The 12,624-nt window shown below is 43.4% G+C and overlaps 1 protein-coding gene across 1 annotated transcript in view; it reads left to right on the top strand.

Moving 5' to 3' along the window:
• Positions 1–519: 519 nt before the first annotated feature.
• Positions 520–12,624, top strand: part of prickle1b (prickle homolog 1b) — a 31,871-nt gene continuing 19,766 nt past the window's right edge. The window contains exon 1 of the mRNA XM_073480650.1: positions 520–641. The gene's annotated coding sequence lies outside the window, so the exon portion shown is untranslated. The remainder of the gene's footprint in view (positions 642–12,624) is intronic.

Below are 12,624 nucleotides of genomic sequence, written 5' to 3'. Positions count from 1 at the left end.
AACAATTTGGATTTAACAGACTGTGTGTATTGCGTTCTCCTCGTAAAGCTCTTGAGTATAATTTATGATAAAGAGGTGAACCTAAGGGACATTTTATCGCCTGCTTGCTGCTGTATTCCTGCGAGTAGTGTCACTAATGAGTTCCCAATGACCTGATCAGACTTTATGGTGCTCCAACACATATAATCTAATGGGAACCTCCTAACAGACCACGTGGACTTGATTAGGCTTCTAAAAATACATCCATAAAGTCATGAATGTATACAGTATGCTGTCTGCCTGTAAGTGAGAAGGAGAGGGAGGCGTGTGTGTGTGTGTGTGTGTGTGTGAGGAGGAGGAGGAGGAGGGATGAGGGGGGCTTCACGTTTGAGCCAATAGGAGCAGAGCAGCGCTAATGTCATTTCTCGACGCTTTAGCTCGGTGCCAGAGCTGCGCAGCGCTCAACCCTGGTGAACGTCCCCTGACTCTGTCTCTATCTACGACCATGCACTGACAGACTACATCCATCGAGCTGATTCGGGACTCGAAGTTGTGAGTGTTTGTTTGGATGCAGTCAGCCCGGATGCCTCCAGAGTCGTGATTTTGCTCAGATAAACGGAATATTCAAGACTTTGCCCGCACCAAGTTGTTGCTTCTGAGAGGTGAGTGGCTCAGAACTTTTACAATCATTTCCTCTTTTTTTTTCTTTAAGTGTTGCAACCATGCAAGTGCGCGTCAAAGGGTTTTAATAAGAAGAAATGAGACGTCATCAAGGTGAAGAGATGGGAATGATTTGCCTCTCCATGACTTCATAGCAAAGACACACCAGAGGAGAGTTATTTGAAGGGGAAAAAAGTGAATCTGTGGCTGCGTCCAGCTTTGGAGAGTGCGTGTGTGCGTAAAGACGCGCGTAATGGAGGGGGGGTCGCGTTCAGGTTTCCAGATGTGTGAACTCAGCTGTTGCTTGTCACTCAGGTGGTCTCTCTCTCTCTGGCTTTCTCCGTCCGTCTTGCGGGCTGACTTCAGAGCCCCTTTCATGCGGCTCTTGATCACCTCAGGATCGGCATCAGCGCTGACAGACCACAGCCCGAAGTGAAGCCACATCACTTGAGCCGCACAGAACAATTGACCGTGCGAGGCGCAATTCAATCAAAACTGCAGACTGAGATCTTTTTTAAACAAACTTTGAAGTGTTTGAAGTCAAATTGTTCTATTGGTCTCCATGTAATTTCACTCATCTGTCTTTGTTTTGGAGATACTATCTTTTGTCTGCATAAAAATGTGTTTAAAGAGCATTAAAAAATATATATTTGAGTCCCAGTGACGTCTTTAGATTTAGACTTTTCAGCGCTGTGGGATCAGTATTGAAGCCAGTGGTGGCACCTAGTGGTAGGAGAGGTTTGCAAAGATGCTGCAAGCTTTGGATCCTTTGAGTCTGAGTCCTAAAACATGAAGAAAGCCTGTTCGCTAATATGACTTCAGTGTGATCTGTAGTTAAAGGTGCATTCTGTAGTTTTGGGGAAGAGAAAGAGCTTCATTGTGCATGAACAAACTAAATGAACAAACTTTTTATTTTCATGACTGAATAAACAAACTGACCTTAAAGGACAACACAGTTTCACACTTTGTTTATTTGTGGCGGACCCTGCCACCTTTCTAGCTTCAAACAGTCTTCTGGGGACCTTATTTACCTCTGAGAGCAGCTTGTTTATTCAGTTATGGAGACAATAAATATGTCTGAGTTTGTGTCATTACCTCATTAATATCGTAAATATTAAAATTCTAAGTCTGAATCTCTTCCCCAAAACTACACAGTGCCCCTTTAATCGTTTAAAATAATCTTGTAGAGTCGGTCAATGACAAACTGCTGCAGTTAGCAGATCCAGGATGATGAGAGCAGCCCAGGATCAGGTGACTGAGGTGTGTTCCCCCTCTGTGGGGGGCCAGTCAGCCAGACTATGCTGCACTTTGCTGGGGGTACACACTCTGAAATGCTAAGCCTTTGTTAATGAGTATCTGCGTGTGTGTGCGTATGTGTGTGTCCTTGCCTGTGTGTGGTACCGGGCGCCAGTGCTCGTGGATCTGCATGTCTGTTACTTGTGTGTGTGTGTGTGTGTGTGTGTGAGAGAGAGAGAGAGAGAGAGAGAGAGGTGTTTGGAACCAGGAGTTAAGCTGCTGTTAATTGGTCAGCCATTCGAACCACACGGGAGAGTCGAGTCAGGCAGTAGCTGAAATGATCGGCATGTTTGGCTCGACCGCCGCCCGCTATGAGACATAACATCGATTCTATGCTTTTAATGTATACTGAACAGGGTCTTCTGTCTCTAGAGTCTTTATAATTAATGCTATCATCCATAGGGACTTGTGTGCAGCAGCAGAATTAGTTCAAAGGGGCTCCGTGTAACATTTTGCGGTAACTTACATGTATTGATCACTTTTTCTATTGGCTATATGTGGGCGGTTTGTAAGGTGACGTGAAAAATTAGACCTTCTCCGTCTCTCTCGGTTGCCTACACAAGCCTGTGGATGATTTGCTCAAGTTGTTTATTATACGTCTTAGTGCCTCAGAGAGCAACCTTAGCTAACGTTCGCTAGAAATGGACTCCGCTAACATAACTTAACAATAGGCTTCCAGCACAACACAGAGCCCCTTTAAAGAAATAGTTGAACATTTTGGGAAATACACTCATTTGCTTTCACGTTTCTGACCGCTAAATATGTAGCTAGCAGCTAGAGCAAGCAGCCCATTAGCTTAAATATGTGAAACAGGGAAAGAGCTAGCCTGGCTTTTTTGAACAGGTCAAAAGCTCACTAATTTTAACATTGTAACATTATATCTCATTCATTTAATCTAAAGAACCAATCACAATGTTGGTTACAATAAGTTGAAAGGAGGCTACTGCATCACATAGGCTAGCTTTGGCTACATAGCTACAATGTAATTTACTTTTTTATGATGTTATTAATGATGCTTTTATATAACAACACTTTCGCTAACATAAGGTTGGAGACCTTATTTACCTGTTGGGCCACAAACTGAAGAAAATGACTGCTTTAGTTAGCAAAGCTAGCAGTAGCAGTTAGACCAGCCAGCAGTGATATATCAAAGACGATAAACTACAAAACTACACGGCACATAAAATACGAAGAAACACTTCACCAACTATAAAACCATGAAAAAAAATCATTTTTATACTTTGATATTTATACAAAATATTAAAAAATAAATTGTAGCAAATGAGCTTAAGATGTGCTTTTGACACCGTTGGAGCGAGCCAAGCTAGACCTCTCCTCCTGTTTCCAGTTTTTATGCTAAGCTAAGCTAACTGCTTGCTGTAGCAACACATTTAGCGTAGAGACATAAGAGTGGTATCAATCTTTTCATCTAACTCTCCCTCGAGAAAGCTAATAAGAGTATTTCCCAATAGTCGACTCAGTTAGAAGTCATGCACGTCCTACATTGTGAAGCTTGTCGGAAGTTTCTTGCTAGCTTAACAATTATCAAAGAGAGCCGGGGTTGATTTTGTTTAAACATGTCAAAGCGAGGAGAGAAGGAAGATGTTCCCGGCTGAGGAGGATGTGAATCAGAGGGGAGGATGTGAAGCAGTTCTTGAAGAGATGACCTTTGAGGTTTCAGTGAAGGATGACTAGACGCGTAACGTCATACGATGATGAGCCTAGCTTTGGCAGGCGACGTTGGACAGATAATGAATGCATCCTTGACTTTTATTTTTTGTTTCATTGCTTTTCTGAGGCCCCTGCTGACTTTTTGTTTATGGGCGAACTGCTGAATTGACAGACTCATTTTTCAGAGCACTGTCTCTCGATCCTTCATCCTACAGTCCTCTCTCATATGCAACCCAGATTCTCATTCTCCAGTGGGGTTTGAGTGCCAGAGAGGAAATCCAGCCTGGAGATTGTTTTGATATTGTTGGACAGTCTCCTGGAAAACCTTTTTGCTCGGCGACCGAGGGTGTTCTGGATTTAGAGCCATTGGCTTCTCGGCTGAAGCACCTCATCTGATCAGAGCCGTTAAAGTGTTTGAAGGGCTCAGGATGTGCCGTGTTTCACCTTTTATGTTTTTAAGCAGAACAGATTCAATCTAAAAGGGGGATTGTTGGCATTTAAAGCAACATGGGGACAAATCAACTTTTGAATGTGAGTAGGTAACGTAAATCTTTGCTTTTTCAAGTGTTTTTAGAGCAGTTTCTCACATTTATAGTGCATAATATTACAAACACAAGCTAATAGTGTATACATTTTGGATGATTTGCTGCTGGCCAACTCCGATAGAGGGGGGCGTCGAGCAGCATTCACAGATTTCTTCTGTCCCGCTGTTTGAGTTGGAGCACAGATTGGCATCAGATTAAATAAATGGAACCAATAAGAAACATAAACACGAATGTGAAGTGTGTGTGTGTTTGCATGTGTGCGTGTCCGTAAAAAAAGAGAGAGAGAGAGCGAGAGAGAGAGACCTCCATCTATTAATCAGTCAACACTGTTCAGTCTGTGCGCCGCTGTCAGCCTAATACCTCCGACCAACGTGTGTACACACAGGCAAGTTTGTGCTGTCATACTGGAATTAATCGAGTGTGGGGTTGTGTAAATCATTCCAAACCTCAGAAAACACCCTCGCACACTCACACACACGTACGCACACGCGCTTGCCAAGCAGCTATCCCCTGCAGTTGTGTATGAAGGGCCAAACAGAGTGAAGGGCCAATCACTGAACGGCAGAAACAGAACAGTGAACAATGAAAAACAGACATTTCCTGGAAGAAGGGAGACAAAACGAGTCTCGGAGTAATATTCAGAATTTTACGCTCGGACCACCCAGTTAAACCAGCTATCAGCAGTATTAGCGTTGGTGCGGTGGGAGATTACATACAACCAGCGCTGGGAGCAACCTTGACCGAGCAAAAATGCCGAACATTTCCTGGTCACGGTTTCCCAAATGTGAGGAATAGGCCATAGTCACATGGCGGCCATTTTCCCCTGACATGCCCCCCCCCAAAAAAAGGTTCATTTCACCACTGGAGGCACATTTGGCTATATTTCAAGGTAAAACAGCATATTTGAATAAGCTAACATTAGCATTCAACCACTTCCTAGCTAACATCAGCATTTGATTACAGTGTGTTTCACTTCCAGGCTTAAATAAATGTGTCGTAGATGTGTGTTTTATGCATTTAGTTTTATTATCGGCAACTGAAAAGTCAACAGCTAACGTGAGCATCCAGCCTCTTCCTCGCTAACATTAGCGTTTGCTACATGTCACGTAAAACGATAGTATAGACTTGAATTAACTCTAAAATAACAACGCACATCGTGGACACTGTTATCTAAGTCTGGAAGTGAAACACACTGGATGTAATCAAACAGTAACGTTAGCTAGGAATGGTTGAAAGCTTACTCTAACATTAGAGCTTCCTACTCTGAGCGTGGCGTCAGAAGAAAATATGCGCCGTGTGAATACGGTCAATTGCTGCTTTTCTCGATTTTTGTTTAATTATATATTATAAATGGGGAGTTTTCGACTGTAAAAAGCAAAGTAAAGATGTCAGCTAGGGTTCCGAGCAATTACGATGGGCGTGTTTTCACATTTTATAGACTAAACAATCAATCAAGAGATCAGTAGAAAATGTAAATAATTATTTTCCGCAGCCCAACACTGAAATAGCTGTGTCTGAAATGCCTGTTCAAGTTCACTCTTGTTTGAGGGAAATATTGCACTATAAATGTTGAAAGATAAGCTAATATTGTACGTGTTTATTGGCTTACAGTAGCCATAAACCATGGCGAGGCAGAGGAGGTGAAGGGTGCAGTGTGTGAATGTGTGTGTCAGGGCGGGAGGGCTGGAAAAGCAGTCCTTGATCTTGCGAACACTAATCGTGATCCTTGTGCTCATTGAGTGGTTACAGACCAAACCCTGCAGGCCGCATTGGCTCCCCAAGCCTGGTATTATGGTCAGCTTGTGGGGAGGAAAAGTAATCCAGGGCTTAGAAGCCTATCAGACACTGAGTAATGGACTCTGAGAGGGAGTTGCACTGAACTCTGTGTTAAAACTTGCAGCAGAGCTGGAATAAAGTTGCCCCCAGCGTTTGCTAAGCGATGCAAAGCCGAGGTGTTGTTGAGAGTTCCTGACTCGTGCCTCCGAGTGAGAGTCGATTTGGCACCACCTTAATTACCTATACACACAGCTCTATTTGATGATGATTAAAGCCACTCACACACACAGATACACACACACACACACACACACCCGCCCAGACACTGCCAGTCGCCAGCCGCAGTGGTTGTGGAGACATTAAAGGTGATGATTATTAGATGATAATAATTAAAAGGCTTTCAAGCTCAGGTAAAGGTAAACAGTATAGATAGAAGCAAAGTCTCGTATAGGAAGACGAGATTGCGAGGGAGCGCGACAACCACGTAATTACTCCCAGTCAAATGACCACCCTGAGGCAGAACACAAATGATAGCTTTCAGTCTTGTTTTTGATTCGGTAGAAAACATAAAAGGTCTCCATAACAGATTCGGGTTTGTTGGGTGCGACATCACTCGTACAATGTTGCCGTCTGCGATGTGGAGCTCCATCGCGTCTCACAGTTTGATGTTTGGTGGTTTCATGTTTGCAGCTCAGGCGGAGGACCGCCCTTTCTTTCTAAATCCAATCCGATAATGTCATAAACGCAGAACCGAAAACAATCCGGCTGTTGTTGGCGAGAAGCTGACATTTTGGAGATAAACGGTTTTACGTGCAACAGTGACGTCGCGAGCCTCGCGGGTGCGATCAAAACACGGTTTTGTTTCAAACTTGCAGCTGTTTGCGTCATGCAGTGTGTCCTGAAACGCGAGTGACACCTACTCTTTTTGGCATGAGAATAAAGCGTATTGTGGATGTTAGACGCAGAAAGCCATTATTGAGCTGTCGTGTTAAAAGAAGCTGCATTTAAAAGACAGAACCAGGTTAAAAGCAACATAAAAATGATCATTTTCATAAATATTCCAAGGGGAAACATTTTATATGTGTGTCTTGGATCAATGTTTGGCTGGGTGCATCAGGAAAACATGACTTAGCTCCTGCTTAGTCCCTAAATCAGTCTCATGTGGTCTCATGTGTTGGACTCTGATCCTGAGGCTAAGGCGAGCTTCTGAGCTGAATGTCTCATCTCAGGCCTAATCAGAGACAGTCTGCTCTTTGCTGTCTCTGTCTCTTCCTCCATTTCTGCCCAAAACGACACGGGACGTCCTCACGAGTCCAACTCTGTTTGGTCGGTCTGCTTCAAACAAACAGAGGCAGACGAAGAAGAGAAGGATTTTGAAGTCGTACAGTTTCATGAAGACATTACTATGACGAAGCTCTTACAAGACATTTACGTAAAACCCTCTGCTGTTGGGTGGTCGCCTGTCTCTGTAACAGTCTCCGGAGACGAGTCCTATCTGTCGCTGTATCTCCATGCAGCCTCACGCAACCCCAGAGGAATACGTCCAATCTGATGGCACTCGGAGTCAGGAAATGGCCTGTTGTGATAAATGCTGTGTAAGTGAGGGTGGGGAAGATTACAGGAGTTTCACCAAATTCGCCAAAAGCTCAACACTTGCCTTTGCCTCAGCACTCACAGGAGTCCTGCTTTAAAGGGGCAATACGTCAGAAGTTTAGTAAAAAATGTTCAGAAATTAGCTAAAATTATCAACGGAATGTGGATAAAAAGCAGTTTGGACATCATGATGTCTATGTATTGTGTTGCAGGGATATCTACTGAAGTTAGCATGCTAGCCCCGGCCAATCCTGGTGCAAAGCACCTGTGCTAGCGATGTTAGCACTAACCCTCCCCTGATCACAGAGCTCCTAATACCCAGACTGACATGTACTGTTAGCAGCAGTAAGCAGTTACTCTGGTGACATGATGCCCCCTATTTGATTTACGTGTGAATGTGACAGGTGGACACTTCCTACATATTGCACCTTTAAGTTTGAAAAGTACATGAAAGCTGCTATAACTTATATTTTCATAGTGACAATTGATCAAATGACTTTGTGTGATGCGACAGTGGCCGATCTTGTGCGCCAAAGCCACAAAAGAGACTGCTGTACAGTGTTTTAGCACCTTTGAGCTCCTTGTTTTTGTTTTCTGGTTACGCAACTTTATTATTTTGAACTAAATTTTATGCTTTTAATAGCACAAAAATGGTAAAATTCAATATCAAGTACATGGTATCAACCATCATACCACAATATGGTATGAAAACTGATGTCCCGCTGCTCCCAAGTGGCTTTAAATTACATTTGCATGTGCACAAACCCACATGCCATGCATTTTTCAATGTTATAGACTCCTCAAATGAACGCCTACACTTTCTTATAAGAGGTAAACCTTCTTCTTATATAACATTAACAAGCCCCCAACTGCTGTTGTGCTCTGCGGCAAGTAATCAAGAGGCGGTGTATCCTTCAGCTAGGACAAGAGGGAGAATGTAACAGATATTCACTCGTGGTGGTTAGCTGATGAAAGCTTGGGGCTTTCCAAGCGCTCGTCGCAAAACCAATACAAACAGTGATTTGACAGCCGTCTGGGTTTTGGCACAGTGAGATCCATCCGCTCCTTTTTTTTTTTTCTTTTTTTTTTCCCGCCTGAGAAAGGGGAGCTTAAATTGCCACTTGCATTAATGAGGTAGTAAATAAATGTCTTTTGTGTTTACACTAATGACCTCGAAAACCAGACAGTTAACTGGGGGGGCTGAGGCGTTCATTATCCCAAACCAGCCACCCATGAAATCCAACATGTGCGGGCTTGTTTATTTGTGTACACAATGTATGTATCCATGCACATTTACTTGTTTCCATACGTTTTGATGCACTCGGCACTTCACATACATCCTGTAGGGTGTGTGAATGACTGTGTGTGCAGGTTCCCTTCATAGAAAGCCCTCAAGAATCCCCCTCAGGGACCTTTTCAGACATCTGGTTGCGGATGGACAGCTTATATCTCCAAGTAATATGTCCAGTTAAGCCTGTGGGAGCCGCCGCAGTGCACATCATTACAGCCTTCCTCCGGCTTTGCTTGGAGCTCCGCTGAAACCCTATCGTTTGCTTCAGAGGGGTACAAATATGCTGTATATCCTTTTATACTACTTCCTCCCCGGTCCGCGTCCCATCTGTTGCAGATTAGTCTTCAGTGTGTGTTTAGAGAGCTGAGCCTGTCGCCGAGCGGGACAGATAGTAAACCCAGAAGGTTTTAGTCAGAACTGTCAGGTAGGTCTGAATTAACAGAGAGGCCAACTGAGGATATGGCTGGCTGAGAGGAGAGGCAAGGGGGGAGTAACAGGGGGTAAGGCAGGCTCCAAAATTACACAGCGAGCCCACCAAACGGTTTGTCTGTTTACCCATGAACCTCAGGCCCGCTACTCGAGGGTCAGTGTGGAATGCCAACAGCGGCTGCCTGGCCAAATTCAACCGCAGTCCCTGGGAGAGGAGGGGAGGCAAACAGCCCCGCAAAAACGGCCAGTCACGCCACTTTCCCTGTGATAGTGAGCTTATTTAAGCACGGAGCTCAAAGCGACTTTCACATAGCACATAGCCTCGATATCTGGCGCCCTCGTGGCAATCCAAACCCGCCACCAAAATGTTACCGTGCTGAGCTGATATCACTCAGCTGTTTTGTAATCTGTCTCTTTTCAAAATCTCTGGCTCAGTAACCCACATAAAGCTAAACAAAAAGCACCTGGGGAATGAGCTCTTGGAACTAAAGGGCTATATGGTTTCACACACACACCCTTCTCTGACACTGTGCTCTGCCTTGAGAACTGTGCCGTCACATGTAGGCCAAACTGCACAGCCAGCGTGTGACAAAGTGCCCGAGGCTGCGAACTTGGTCAGACCCGCCGTTCCCAGCCCTTGTTGTCTTTCCAGTGCTAAATTATGGGAAAGTGAGGGTGCTGGTTGTGTAATACACAGCCGGTGTGTGTGTGTGTGTGTGTGTTTGTCTGTTCTGCTTGACTGATATACCATCCCTCCAGGGTCCCTGTCATTAAGCCTCTGTGTACACAACCCCAATCCCTGGCCTACATCTATCTCTTATTCAGAATTCATATGGGGGGATTCATACACACACACAGACACACACACACAACCACACGCACACAACCACATACAGCTTTCCCATACTGAATGTGATGCAACGCTGCTGCTTGTCTTGCATGATATGTCATCAGATGCATCTGTTTTTACATTTCCTTCTCCCTCTCTGTTTGTTGTTTTTATGGATTTGTTTTCATAAGCGATGCTTCGACATAGTTTGATTGGCACAGTTCATTAAAAGCCCTGACTTATCTGTTTGGCTTGGCTGAAAGTGTGACACACCGTAAATCAGTCAGATGGATGCATGGATTGATGGACGAACTTCCCGTAATAGCAATAACGAAGCTGCGTCGTTCGTGGTTAAAAACAAGTTTATTCTGAGGTGTGCAGCTGCAGTGTGTCACTTTTATTTTCTTCTGAACAAGAACAAGAGGAACTGGTTTCTTATTTTTTTTATTGTTGCCTTACATCTGTGGCCCAACAACAGTTTTTTGTGACTCTTGGCAGCTGGGATATTTCAGTATTACTCCTTTATTTACAGTTTGTGGGCCCTACATCAGCCCAAACATGACTTCAAGTGAAGCAGAACTAAAGTGTCACGTACCTTTCTACCCTGTAAACAAGAACAAGACGATCTGGTTCTTCTGGACATTTTTCATTATTATCATAATTCTATTGCTCACCTCTGTGCCAAGTTACTACTAGAATAGGTTGACATGCTTTAGTGCTCAAAAAACACATACATTTTCTCAAACTGTCCAGTACTGCAGCTCTGTATTCCCCCTCTGTCTGAAACGCTCTGTTTTAGCTCCTGCCTCTTTAAGACCCCCTCCAGGATCCCCAGTCTGCTCTGATTGGTCAGCTCACACACGCCTGACCCAGCACGGCTAACAACAAAAGAGCAGCTGTGCTAAATCAATTCTTACATGCCAAACTGCAAATGTGTAACTCTGTGATGTCACTGAGTTACAGAATTTAAGGCGGGACTACTGACGAGGCGTTTCAGGAGCGGTGTTTTCTGTGGGAGAGAGGAGCTTCTGTTGGTGTGGACTTTGACCTTTTTAACTTTCAAGATCTTTTACATGATCAAGAACCTGAATAAAACACTTATGGAAAGGAAAAAAACAAAAAGCATAATAGGTCTCCTTTAAGACGCTTGAAGTGGGAGGAATGTGTGAAACTACGTCCTTATTTCATCCAAATTCCTGGTATTATAATGGATTGGTCACATTGTGGTCAGCTGAGAGTGATTTTCTTTAATGTCACTGACCATTTTAGCTCCACTAGAGAAGGCTCATCTGTGTTTCAAAATATGACCAAACAAAACTCAAGAATTCATTAGATTTGGCAGGTTAATTGTTTGCATGTGGACATCAAACCTCGAATGCCCTCGACGAAAATGTGAATACAGGAGGAAGAAGACTGTGTTCACTGTCTACTGCTGCCAAGGTTTTAGCCTTTATTATTGACACCATGTACTGTCTGAAGAGGAGTGTGTAACTTGATATGTAGCTCGCATGTGGTGCCAGAGAATCTGGGACTGAAGCTTAAGATTATTTGCATTAACAAGTAATTGGACGATTCGTTTTTGTTCAGAATGAATTGATTAATCTATTAAATATATTTTAAAAATGTGAAAAATGCTCATCGCAATTTCCCAAAGCCCAGAATGACGTCCTCAAATTGCTTCTTTTGTCAAAACCAACAGTCCAAAACCAAAAGACTCTTCATTTACTGTCATAAATGACAAAGAAAAGCAGCAAATCCTTACATTTAAAGGGTAACTCCGACAATTTCACACATTAAAGTGTGTTTACAGGTGTTGGGGAGTAATACTGCATATGTGAAAAAAGTAGTATAAAGTCTTTTGCGGCTCCAGAAGAAGCTGCGTGTGTTAAGTGTTAGTGGTTATGTTGCATTGTGGGTAATGGTGTGAAAAGCAAATGTTTTTTACATTTTTTGCTTGAAAAATTCCTTAAACGATAATAACTATTATCAAAAGACTTGGGAACTAATTGCTGCAGCTCTTAATAGAAGCAGCACGGACTCCATCCCTTCCAACGAATGAGACATCACAGATTCATTCATAAATTACAGGTTATGGAGTGTGTCTATTATTATAAATACACAGCAACAATTAATGTAGAAATACAAGTGCATGTGTTCAGTGCAGCTGTAGATGGATTTACATCGCACAGTGGGATCAGCATGTTCCAAGACCTGGGTTACTATTATTTTGAAATGCAGTTATCATTCATCATCTATTATCAGTTATTTTGCCCACAACAGATGATGAAACAGTTTGTATCCAAGAGGATGCTTCGGCTTGGCAAGACATTTTAGCCTACGGGAGCACCAACACTCGCATGCAGTCCGATTCAGGTAATGACACGTATTTAGCAGTTTAAGTGAGGTAGACCCTGCCAAATCATGAGCATAATGATGATGATAAAGAAGAAGTTATCTCTAGACACGTACTGTAAAAGCCCCTGTACTGTTTTCAGCATAATTCCTCAACATACTCTAATCAGCCTGTGAGTAGCGAAGGGATTTACAGAAAATCC

Source organism: Pagrus major, chromosome 14 (assembly GCF_040436345.1).
Source record: "Pagrus major chromosome 14, Pma_NU_1.0".
Classification (NCBI taxonomy): Eukaryota; Metazoa; Chordata; class Actinopteri; order Spariformes; family Sparidae; genus Pagrus; species Pagrus major.
The sequence above is the reverse complement of the archived record's forward strand: the minus strand, read 5'-3'. Positions and strand labels throughout refer to the sequence as shown.